The sequence below is a fragment of the Pseudophryne corroboree genome, chromosome 5 (genome assembly GCF_028390025.1).
Source record: "Pseudophryne corroboree isolate aPseCor3 chromosome 5, aPseCor3.hap2, whole genome shotgun sequence".
NCBI lineage: Eukaryota > Metazoa > Chordata > Amphibia > Anura > Myobatrachidae > Pseudophryne > Pseudophryne corroboree.
In genome coordinates, this window is record NC_086448.1 from 565,986,745 (window position 1) to 566,000,341 (window position 13,597).

Here is a 13,597-nt window from a genome sequence, read left to right on the forward strand (position 1 = left end):
AAGATTAGCGACCCTAGTGGCCGACACAAACACCGGGCCCATCTAGGAGTGGCACTGCAGTGTCACGCAGGATGTCCCTTCCAAAAAACCCTCCCCAAACAGCACATGACGCAAAGAAAAAAAGAGGCGCAATGAGGTAGCTGACTGTGTGAGTAAGATTAGCGACCCTAGTGGCCGACACAAACACCGGGCCCATTTAGGAGTGGCACTGCAGTGTCACGCAGGATGTCCCTTCCAAAAAACCCTCCCCAATCAGCACATGATGCAAAGAAAAAGAAAAGAAAAAAGAGGTGCAAGATGGAATTGTCCTTGGGCCCTCCCACCCACCCTTATGTTGTATAAACAAAACAGGACATGCACACTTTAACCAACCCATCATTTCAGTGACAGGGTCTGCCACACGACTGTGACTGATATGACGGGTTGGTTTGGACCCCCCCCAAAAAAGAAGCAATTAATCTCTCCTTGCACAAACTGGCTCTACAGAGGCAAGATGTCCACCTCATCATCACCCTCCGATATATCACCGTGTACATCCCCCTCCTCACAGATTATCAATTCGTCCCCACTGGAATCCACCATCTCAGCTCCCTGTGTACTTTGTGGAGGCAATTGCTGCTGGTCAATGTCTCCGCGGAGGAATTGATTATAATTCATTTTAATGAACATCATCTTCTCCACATTTTCTGGATGTAACCTCGTACGCCGATTGCTGACAAGGTGAGCGGCGGCACTAAACACTCTTTCGGAGTACACACTTGTGGGAGGGCAACTTAGGTAGAATAAAGCCAGTTTGTGCAAGGGCCTCCAAATTGCCTCTTTTTCCTGCCAGTATAAGTACGGACTGTGTGACGTGCCTACTTGGATGCGGTCACTCATATAATCCTCCACCATTCTATCAATGTTGAGAGAATCATATGCAGTGACAGTAGACGACATGTCCGTAATCGTTGTCAGGTCCTTCAGTCCGGACCAGATGTCAGCATCAGCAGTCGCTCCAGACAGAGATGCTCTCGTGATCAAGCCTCGTAAGGTGAAACGTACGTCGGGGCAACGCGTCATTCAGTGACGTCATCGCGTTACCGCCCGATCCGGAAGCGGGCGGCCGCGGCTATCATCGTTCACAGCGGAGAACTCCGGGAGACGCCAACATCAGACACCACTAACCAAAGTGGTGGGGGTAAAGTACACTAGACCACCATGGCAATTGAACATTACTTGCCTAGGGACCTGCTTACTCCTCTCCCATGAACCTTGCTTTTGGCACAGTGTGCACCCTCCAAGTATTGCATAACAGTACAGCATTGAGGCATTAGTATACTCTGCCACCAGGCACAATCTTATTATTAATTTTGCATTCTCCGCCTATACCAAGGATGACTACCTGATATCTATTTATTAATCACTATAGGGACCACAGCAAATGCTTTGGAGCCAGCCTTGAGCTTTAAAGTGTGTCTCTCTTTATATATGTACCTAATTTGTCAATACCAATCAAATTAATTTATTGTCTAACTTTACCTCTATTAAGATTTCAGTAATTTTTAGAGCCAGCCTTGAGCTCAATTAATTTTTTCTTGTTATGTTTTTTTGTGTTTTTGCTATGAACTTGCCTTTAATGAATTAATTTTTATATTTTTAATGAACCCATTTGTGCACTACTCAGCGGCTTCACCTCAATTCTACATTGCCCTAATTGGATCCCTCAATCTTCAATTTTTTATTTAATTTCTCAGAACAATCAATACATTGTCTATTCACTTATTTATTTATTAATCAACAAGTTTCTGATGAGCATACTTTTGCTATCATAGCTCTGTCAGTTTGGCTTCTACAAGGATTGTCATCTCGGTACTTTGAATTAATTGTCTGTTAATTATCAATTATTTATCAATCAAGTCCAGGACACAATCTTTATCAATTATCAAATTATTCATTCATTTTTTTCATTTTTCTCTTTTTTTCATTTCTTCATTTTTTTCATTTTTTTTCATTTTTTTTTCAATTTTTTTTTATTTATGCCTGCACTGTCTTTTATTGTAAAAAGTCAGCCAGCATCCAGCTCCTGTTGAGCCTTTCCATTAGAACAATACCAGTCCATACAACTAATTAGAAGACAGGATCCCACAATCCTTACCAATTCATATTCAGAATTCATTTTCCTGTCTCTCTCACAACGCTGGTCTCAAATTCCCACTTTTTCTCTTCACACACTCTCTCATCTGGAAATACAATTTCGGACTATTAACAGTTCTGATTCAATGTAAAGTACAGATAGCAGAAGAGGGATTTTCTTCTCCTTCAACAAACGGCCCACGGCCATACTACCCTGAATACGCCCGATCTTGTCCGATCTCGGAAGCTAAGCAGATATGGCCTGGTCAGTATTAGGAAGGGAAACCTCCTGAGAATACCAGGTGCAGTGGGCCATTTTCCAAGGAGAACATCTCCACCCTTCTCCTTTTTCTCTTTCTCTCTCTCTCTCTTCTTTTCCCTTTCTTTTCTTTTCTCTCTTTCCTTTCCCTCTTCTCTTCTTCATCTCCTCATCCGCAGTCAGACACCATCCCCAGATTTGACCATCATTTGCTGGCATTTCTTTGTCCCTTACTATAACAGATACAGTTATCCAAGGTATACCCATATATTTTCACCTACATAACGACCTTGTACCTCATTTGTTAAAAAGGTCAACAAGATCTTTTATTAAGAGTATCGTTGCTTGTCATTTTTCTATTTATTACATTTTTTATACAAGGATCAATTAAAGGTTAAGTTTTAATTACAATATCTCTATCTTTATCACACCTATACATTTTTCAAGAGTGCTCCCAAAAAAGGATTTTTGTCTTTTCTCTTTTTTCAATGTCGCTCCAGACTGCCCTGCATCACCGCCAGCGGGTGGGCTCGGAATTCTGAGCCTTTTCCTCGCACCCCCAGTTGCGGGAGAATGTGAAGGAGGAGATGTTGACAGGTCGCGTTCCGCTTGACTTGACAATTTTGTCACCAGCAGGTCTTTCAACCCCAGCAGACTTGTGTCTGCCGGAAAGAGAGATCCAAGGTAGGCTTTAAATCTAGGATCGAGCACGGTGGCCAAAATGTAGTGCTCTGATTTCAACAGATTGACCACCCGTGAATCCTTGTTAAGCGAATTAAGGGCTCCATCCACAAGTCCCACATGCCTAGCGGAATCGCTCCGTGTTAGCTCCTCCTTCAATGTCTCCAGCTTCTTCTGCAAAAGCCTGATGAGGGGAATGACCTGACTCAGGCTGGCAGTGTCTGAACTGACTTCACGTGTGGCAAGTTCAAAGGGCATCAGAACCTTGCACAACGTTGAAATCATTCTCCACTGCGCTTGAGACAGGTGCATTCCACCTACTATATCGTGCTCAATTGTATAGGCTTGAATGGCCTTTTGCTGCTCCTCCAACCTCTGAAGCATATAGAGGGTTGAATTCCACCTCGTTACCACTTCTTGCTTCAGATGATGGCAGGGCAGGTTCAGTAGTTTTTGGTGGTGCTCCAGTCTTCTGTACGTGGTGCCTGTACGCCGAAAGTGTCCCGCAATTCTTCTGGCCACCGACAGCATCTCTTGCACGCCCCTGTCGTTTTTTAAAAAATTCTGCACCACCAAATTCAAGGTATGTGCAAAACATGGGACGTGCTGGAATTTGCCCATATTTAATGCACACACAATATTGCTGGCGTTGTCCGATGCCACAAATCCACAGGAGAGTCCAATTGGGGTAAGCCATTCCGCGATGATCTTCCTCAGTTGCCGTAAGAGGTTTTCAGCTGTGTGCGTATTCTGGAAAGCGGTGATACAAAGCGTAGCCTGCCTAGGAAAGAGTTGGCGTTTGCGAGATGCTGCTACTGGTGCCGCCGCTGCTGTTCTTGCGGCGGGAGTCCATACATCTACCCAGTGGGCTGTCACAGTCATATAGTCCTGACCCTGCCCTGCTCCACTTGTCCACATGTCCGTGGTTAAGTGGACATTGGGTACAACTGCATTTTTTAGGACACTGGTGAGTCTTTTTCTGACGTCCGTGTACATTCTCGGTATCGCCTGCCTAGAGAAGTGGAACCTAGATGGTATTTGGTAACGGGGGCACACTGCCTCAATAAATTGTCTAGTTCCCTGTGAACTAACGGCGGATACCGGACGCACGTCTAACACCAACATAGTTGTCAAGGCCTCAGTTATCCGCTTTGCAGCAGGATGGCTGCTGTGATATTTCATCTTCCTCGCAAAGGACTGTTGAACAGTCAATTGCTTACTGGAAGTAGTACAAGTGGGCTTACGACTTCCCCTCTGGGATGACCATCGACTCCCAGCAGCAACAACAGCAGCGCCAGCAGCAGTAGGCGTTACACGCAAGGATGCATCGGAGGAATCCCAGGCAGGAGAGGAATCGTCAGAATTGCCAGTGACATGGCCTGCAGGACTATTGGCATTCCTGGGGAAGGAGGAAATTGACACTGAGGGAGTTGGTGGGGTGGTTTGCGTGAGCTTGGTTACAAGAGGAAGGGATTTACTGGTCAGTGGACTGCTTCCGCTGTCACCCAAAGTTTTTGAACTTGTCACTGACTTATTATGAATGCGCTGCAGGTGACGTATAAGGGAGGATGTTCCGAGGTGGTTAACGTCCTTACCCCTACTTATTACAGCTTGACAAAGGGAACACACAGCTTGACACCTGTTGTCCGCATTTCTGTTGAAATACCTCCACACCGAAGAGCTGATTTTTTTGGTATTTTCACCTGGCATGTCAACGGCCATATTCCTCCCACGGACAACAGGTGTCTCCCCGGGTGCCTGACTTAAACAAACCACCTCACCATCAGAATCCTCCTGGTCAATTTCCTCCCCAGCGCCAGCAACACCCATATCCTCCTCATCCTGGTGTACTTCAACACTGACATCTTCAATCTGACTATCAGGAACTGGACTGCGGGTGCTCCTTCCAGCACTTGCAGGGGGCGTGCAAATGGTGGAAGGCGCATGCTCTTCACGTCCAGTGTTGGGAAGGTCAGGCATCGCAACCGACACAATTGGACTCTCCTTGTGGATTTGGGATTTCGAAGAATGCACAGTTCTTTGCTGTGCTGCTTTTGCCAGCTTGAGTCTTTTCATTTTTCTAGCGAGAGGCTGAGTGCTTCCATCCTCATGTGAAGCTGAACCACTAGCCATGAACATAGGCCAGGGCCTCAGCCGTTCCTTGCCACTCCGTGTCGTAAATGGCATATTGGCAAGTTTACGCTTCTCCTCCGACAATTTTATTTTAGGTTTTGGAGTCCTTTTTTTTCTGATATTTGGTGTTTTGGATTTGACATGCTCTGTACTATGACATTGGGCATCGGCCTTGGCAGACGACGTTGCTGGCATTTCATCGTCTCGGCCATGACTAGTGGCAGCAGCTTCAGCACGAGGTGGAAGTGGATCTTGATCTTTCCCTAATTTTGGAACCTCAACATTTTTGTTCTCCATATTTTAATAGGCACAACTAAAAGGCACCTCAGGTAAACAATGGAGATGGATACTAGTATACAATTATGGACTGCCTGCCGAGTGCAGACACAGAGGTAGCCACAGCCGTGAACTACCGTACTGTACTGTGTCTGCTGCTAATATAGACTGGTTGATAAAGAGATGTCGTAGTAGTATGTATGTATAAAGAAGAAAGAAAAAAAAACCACGGTTAGGTGGTATACAATTATGGACGGACTGCCTGCCGAGTGCAGACACAGAGGTAGCCACAGCCGTGAACTACCGTACTGTACTGTGTCTGCTGCTAATAATATAGACTGGTTGATAAAGAGATGTCGTAGTAGTATGTATGTATAAAGAAGAAAGAAAAAAAAACCACGGTTAGGTGGTATACAATTATGGACGGACTGCCTGCCGAGTGCAGACACAGAGGTAGCCACAGCCGTGAACTACCGTACTGTACTGTGTCTGCTGCTAATATAGACTGGTTGATAAAGAGATGTCTATGTAACTATGTATGTATAAAGAAGAAAGAAAAAAAACCCACGGTTAGGTGGTATACAATTATGGACGGACTGCCTGCCGAGTGCAGACACAGAGGTAGCCACAGCCGTGAACTACCGTACTGTACTGTGTCTGCTGCTAATATAGACTGGTTGATAAAGAGATGTCTATGTAACTATGTATGTATAAAGAAGAAAGAAAAAAAAAACACGGTTAGGTGGTATACAATTATGGACGGACTGCCTGCCGAGTGCAGACACAGAGGTAGCCACAGCCGTGAACTACCGTACTGTACTGTGTCTGCTGCTAATATAGACTGGTTGATAAAGAGATGTCTATGTAACTATGTATGTATAAAGAAGAAAAAAAAACCACGGTTAGGTGGTATACAATTATGGACGGACTGCCTGCCGAGTGCAGACACAGAGGTAGCCACAGCCGTGAACTACCGTACTGTACTGTGTCTGCTGCTAATATAGACTGGTTGATAAAGAGATGTCGTAGTAGTATGTATGTATAAAGAAGAAAAAAAAACCACGGTTAGGTGGTATACAATTATGGACGGACTGCCTGCCGAGTGCAGACACAGAGGTAGCCACAGCCGTGAACTACCGTACTGTGTCTGCTGCGACTGGATGATAAATGATATAAAAAATATATATATATCACTACTAGAGCCGGACAGGTATATATTATATATTATATAATGATGGACCTGCTGGACACTGTCTGTCAGCAGAATGAGTTTTATTTTTATAGAATAAAAAAAAAAAAAACACACACAAGTGAAGTCACACGACGAGTGTTTAACTTTTTCAGGCAATCACAATATAAGTATACTACTAACTATACTGGTGGTCAGTGTGGTCAGGTCACTGGTCAGTCACACTGGCAGTGGCACTCCTGCAGCAAAAGTGTGCACTGTTTAATTTTAATATAATATTATGTACTCCTGGCTCCTGCTATAACCTATAACTGGCACTGCAGTGCTCCCCAGTCTCCCCCACAATTATAAGCTGTGTGAGCTGAGCAGTCAGACAGATATATAATATATATAGATGATGCAGCACACTGGGCTGAGCCTGAGCAGTGCACACAGATATGGTATGTGACTGAGTCACTGTGTGTATCGCTTTTTTCAGGCAGAGAACGGATATATTAAATAAACTGCACTGTCTGGTGGTCACTCACTATATAATATTATGTACTCCTGGCTCCTGCTATAACCTATAACTGGCACTGCAGTGCTCCCCAGTCTCCCCCACAATTATAAGCTGTGTGAGCTGAGCAGTCAGACAGATATATAATATATATAGATGATGCAGCACACTGGGCTGAGCCTGAGCAGTGCACACAGATATGGTATGTGACTGAGTCACTGTGTGTATCGCTTTTTTCAGGCAGAGAACGGATATATTAAATAAACTGCACTGTCTGGTGGTCACTCACTAGTAAACTCTCTGCACTCTCTACACTTCTACAGTACTCCTCCTAGTCCTAAGCTCCAGTAAATCTCTCTCTCTTATAATCTAAATGGAGAGGACGCCAGCCACGTCCTCTCCCTATCAATCTCAATGCACGTGTGAAAATGGCGGCGACGCGCGGCTCCTTATATAGAATCCGAGTCTCGCGAGAATCCGACAGCGTCATGATGACGTTCGGGCGCGCTCGGGTTAACCGAGCAAGGCGGGAGGATCCGAGTCTGCTCGGACCCGTGAAAAAAACCATGAAGTTCGGGCGGGTTCGGATTCAGAGAAACCGAACCCGCTCATCTCTAATAAGAATGTGAGATGGCTTAGCTTGGGGAATGTTTTGAAAAGAGTGTGGGAGCTGAGAGAGCAGATTGGGGTGTTTCTAAACATGAAAGGAAAAGAACCCGATTTTCCCCAGCTGAAAAATAAGGATTGGCTATCTGATTTCGCATTTGCTGTTGATGTTATGGGCCACATGAATGAATTAAATCTAAGACTGCAAGGGAAGGGGCTTTTTGCTCATGATCTGCATTTCAGGGTGAAGTCATTTATGACCAAATTGCTGCTTTTCTCCCGTCATTTAAGGAACAAGCAGTTCACTCATTTCTGCACTTTGCAGCAAGTTGCTGTTTCAGATGAAAATCTGGAAAAATACGCATCATCAGTACTCGATTTACATGGGGAGTTTTCACGGAGATTCAATGATTTCAAAACAATAGAAAAAGATTTATCTTTGGTCTCCTCACCTTTCACATTTGATGTTGACAATGCTCCTTGTGATCTTCAACTTGAGCTTATTGACCTGCAGTGTGATGCTTAGCTTAAAGAGCAATTCAAATCAGAACCTCTTCCACGGTTTTATGCCTCTCTCAATGGTCAAAACTTTCCAAAGATCAAGGCTCATGCGCGGAAGATGCTTGTGCTATTTGGTTCAACCTACATATGTGAGCAGGCATTTTCTGTGATGAAATTTAACAAGTCAAAACACAGATCTTCCATGAATGATGAGCACCTTGCAGCTGTGCTCCGGATTGCGACAACAGAGATGATGCCTGACTTCGCTTCTCTGGTTAATGCGCATCAGAGGTTTCAATCATCTCACTGACTCTTTTATGTAATTGTTAATTCCACTTTTGATTGTTAGTCTTTTTTTTTTAAACGGACACTCCATTTGATTGTACGAAGGCTTGAGTGTTTGTTATTTCTTCTCTCTCTTGTTTTCTGTCTTCTCCTCCTCTTCCTCCATTTCTGTTCCTTGTACTCCTACCTAGACATTTACTGTTTTCTATATTGTATCAGTGTTCATTTTCTTATTGTTTGCTTTGTATAATAAAATATTTTTTTATAAAAATCTTTCAGCATTTTTATGATAGATATTGTATATACAAGATATTTTGTGTGTGGCCCTCGAATATTCGCTGGAAGTGTTAAGCGGCCCCCCAGCTGAAATAATTGCCCACCCCTGCTCTAGAAGCATTGGGACGGGGGGCCCTTCAAAATGTTGCTATGGAGCCCACAAAGTTCTGACTATGCGACAGCTAGGGTTTCTTTAGTGCTTCAGTCATTGTATTGGACAACCATATACAGTACATACCTTTCTTTTAAACTCTACTCTCACATTGTTCTTCAATAATTAATGTATGATAACAGAGTAATAATACTAGTAATGGCTAATTGTTCTGAACACATACATTTAGATTAGTTTTCTTGAGTTACTTGCAGATCACTATCTTTGATTTGGGTCTCTTACATTAAGCTGATAATGTCAAACAAACATCTGAACTGATGTCAAAAGTACTTTTTTACACAGTGGGGTACAGTTTATTTACTTAAGTGCTGGTTTTTAGAAGTGGAGATGTTGCCCATAGCAACCAATCAGATTCTACTTATCATTTATCTAGCACCTGCTAGAAGACAATAGATAGGATCTGGTTGCTATGGGCAACATCACTTTCAAAAACCTGCACTTTAGTAAATATACCCTGTGATTTAGCATATACCATTTCTCAATGACTAGTACCTTCTTGTTTGTCTTGCTGAGACAAAGTTCATAATCCTAAAACTGATGTTTCAACCCATACTGTAGATAGTTGGCTCTTTCTCACAGTGTTATAGGAAATCAATGGGGAGATGTACAATTCTGCCCTCATAGACCTAGCTTCTATATGCCATACAGCACAGATGCCTGGCGCTACAGAGATGCTCCAAGAGGAGTAACATACCTTATTTTTGTTTACATCTTACGTCTTATTTGCATCACAGACACAGCAAAACACCACTCACAGTGTATTAGAGATGTGCTTATCCTTTTCTTACTCTAATAATATTCAACTGCACCAACTCCAGCAGTCTTCTGCCACCTGATACGTATTCCAGTGTCATCTGCTGATGTAACTATTACCCCTTTCACATCGCACAAATAACCCGGTATTGACGCGGCATATTGCCGTGTCGACACGGGTCAGTGTGCGATGTGAAAGCACTTTCCAAGAATTAGCGGGTCGTCTGACCCGGTAATTCAACCCGGTATAAAAGAAGGATTATACCCGGGTTGAATACCGGGTCAGGTGCAGTGTGAATGGGAGCCGCGTCGATGCGACACGGTTCCCATTCACAGCATAGGGAGAGGCGGCGCAGGAGATGAGCTCATCTCCCAGCGCCGCCTCCACCCCCGACCCTGCTGCTGCTGCGCCCCCCCCCGCTGCTATGGCAACCGACCCGGTATATTGCCGGGTCGGAAAGCCAGCAATGGAGTGCAAATGCCGGATCCCACCCGGTAAGGACACGTTTCTTTTACCGGGTGGGATCCGGCATTTGCGATCTGAATGCGGTATATGTTTATTTGCTTATCCTTCATGTGCTTATCCTTTTCTTACTCTAATAATATTCAACTGCACCAAATCCAGCAGTCTTCTGCCACCTGATACGTATTCCAGTGTCATCTGCTGATGTAGCTATGTTTATTTACCCTGTACTTGTCCTATATTGTCGTCAACTGTAAGTTGCTGTTTTCCTGCTTTATTATTTGTTTATGTACTCTGTAATTGGGCGCTGCGGAACCCTTGTGGCGCCATATAAATAAAGGATAATAATAATAATAAATAATAATGCTGGGCTGCAACTTTAACAATATTGGAATTGGTTTTACAAAGATGTGATGAAGCACAATGGAACTTGGCACCAGAAAAAGCCTCAGTTTATCGCATCTAAAGACTTCTTATACAGATTCAGACTCAGGGCCTAATTCATGTTTATACTCAAATGCAATTGTGATATTCTAGGCTACAGGTCTAGTAATGTTAGCAAGTGAAGCTGCCACCCAGAAAAGAAAAGAGACGTCCACCGAAGTTCTTGCAAACTCATTCACAATTATGTACAGATTAGCAGACTACCAGCAAAAACGAGGAACATCAGAGGTAAGAGTTGGTCTGTGGCTACACAGACTAAACACAACAGTAGCAACTCAAACACCACTTTCTTGCCTGTATGAGCTCGCAGCCATAGGCAGATACACACCCTAAAAGCGTCCATAACCTGCCTGCATTTTCCCAACCACTTCCCCTAGACTCACTGTTAACACCACCAAACGGTCACTTCCTGTCAATAACTTTGCAATGAAATCCTCATTGCAGGTGGGATTGCAGCAGCACCTTCGTGCATGCGTATTGCGACCGCAACAAATGTGCAGTCTGCCAATAATTGGCCATCATGTGCACATGGATATATAAATGTTGTGCACAGAATGATCAGTGCCAGCTAGCAATGTAGTCTTGCCTCTCACAGTTTTATTTATGTGAAAAAAATGCACATTTTGAGCAAGGAAGATACTTGGCTCGGCCGAGTCGTCTGGGTCCTGGGACGCTGAAAGAGGCTATTTGGCACGACTTGAGCAGCAGTTTATGAGGACACATCAGTATCAAGCCTTCTAAACAATGGATAAGTGAAGGAGTTACATATATATTAGCAACCAATCAGCTTCTACCTAACATTTTATAGTGTACATTATAAATGCTAGCTAGAACATCTCCGCTTGCTCATTCTTTAGAAGGCTTGAAGCATCTCCACCTATTGATCACTCATACTTTTTAAATTGTTCTGTCCTGGATATATATTCTTGTTGACATTTGATGGGGCTTATTAGGAAGACCTCTAATACAAACCTTCTAACTATAGGTTATTTTGACTGCTGAATCCTTAATATTACTTGTTTGCCACCAATTCAACATATTTTGTATTTATTTTATCAAAATTAGTGTTAGAAGGAAATTGATCCCTATCTTCTAAATCATTTGACAAAATATGGAATCCGTGGTTAGCATCTCAAAATGCCCCTTTCTCATTTGCTTTATAACAGCCAACTCTATATATTGATTTAACAGCCAACTATACATTTTGACTTAATCTTATTCCAAACTGAGGACCCATGCCAGATATTGCCCTTTTCTCTTTATTTTCACTTTTCTTCTACTTCTTTCCTCTTTCGTTCAAGTTGTTTCTATCCTTTTTACGGCCTACCTCACTTTTGTGTGTGCCGGAATTGCTATTCCTTGTTATCTGATTATGGTTTCAATATGGATTATGATTTTATTTTATTTTTTTATTTTTTTATGGACCTGACCTTTACTTTATTCACTAACTATGTTCTTGTGATTCTGGTTGTCTTTGTTCCTGCTGTTCTCTCTGTTCTACTTAATAAAACGTATATTAAAAAAAAGGTAATTGATCTCAGTAGAGAAGAAGTACTGTATTGCTGAAGTCCTTTAACCATCCATCTTATCTTCCCACTAAATTGATAGTTTATAACATGGAATACAGAAGATTACATCTTAATTGCAGTTGTTTTTTTGAGTGACATCAATTTTGCAATTATCTATAAATTGTGTTGTCTCCTGAGATAGAGATACTTAATTATTTTTTGTTGGGTCCAGTGAACACTTCCTGTTTATAATATATCTTTGGAATCCTTTTTCAATGTGTTAACATCCCTTGCTATCAGCAGGATATCTATAAGTTTAAATGGATATCCCTCTTTACCTGATTTATGCTGCTATGGCTGTAAGGATTTTAGTAAAGATGTGAAGGGAAGAGGTCAGCATGAATGAGAAGCAAGTAAATAGATAATGGTAAGTCATGACAGAAAATGAAGACTTTTTTATGTGATTTTTAGAGATGAGCGGGTTTGGCTCGTCGAGATCTGAACCCCCCCGAACTTCACGTGGTTTACACGGGTCCAAGGCAGCCTCGGTTCTTCCCGCCTAACACGCAAAACCCAAACGGGGGAAAACATCATCATCTCGCTGTCGGATCCTCGCGAGATTCGGATTCCATATAAAGAACCACACGTCGCCGGCATTTTCACTCGTGCATTGTCGATTGAGCGGAGAGGACATGGCTATGTTCTCTGCCTGAAAAGCTCAATATCTGTGCTCAGTGTGCTGCATTGTGGGGACCAGTATATAGTAGTACAGTGCTGCATTGTGGTGACCACCAGTATATAGTAGTACAGTACAGTTGTCCATTGCTGTATTTTGCAGCTCCGTGTCAGACTCAGTTCTATTCTCCGGATCAGTGCTCAATATCTGTGCTGCATTGTGGGGACCAGTATATAGTAGTACAGTGCTGCATTGTGGTGACCACCAGTATATAGTAGTACAGTACAATTGTCCATTGCTGTATCTTGCAGCACCGTGTTAGACTCAGTTTTATTCTCCAGATCAGTGTTCAATATCTTTGCTGCACTGTGGGGAACAGTATATAGTAGTACAGTGCTGCATTGTGGTGACCACCAGTATATAGTAGTACAGTACAGTTGTCCATTGCTGTATCTTGCAGCTCCGTGTCAGACTCAGTTCTATTCTCCGGATCAGTGCTCAATATCTTTGCTGCATTGTGGGGACCAGTATATAGTAGTACAGTGCTGCATTGTGGTGACCACACATTAAAAAAATGGAGAACAAAAATGTGGAGGGTAAAATAGGGAAAGATCAAGATCCACTTCCACCTAGTGCTGAAGCTTCTGCCACTAGTCATGGCAGAGATGATGAAATGCCATCAATGTCGTCTGCCAAGGCCGATGCCCAATGTCATAGTAGAGAGCATGTAAAATCCCCCAAAAAAGTTCAGTAAAATGACCCAA

At 43.1% G+C, this 13,597-nt stretch overlaps 1 pseudogene; it reads left to right on the top strand.

Moving 5' to 3' along the window:
* The first annotated feature begins 2,311 nt into the window (after positions 1–2,311).
* LOC134929820 (5S ribosomal RNA) lies at positions 2,312–2,429 on the top strand (annotated as a pseudogene).
* Positions 2,430–13,597: the final 11,168 nt, after the last annotated feature.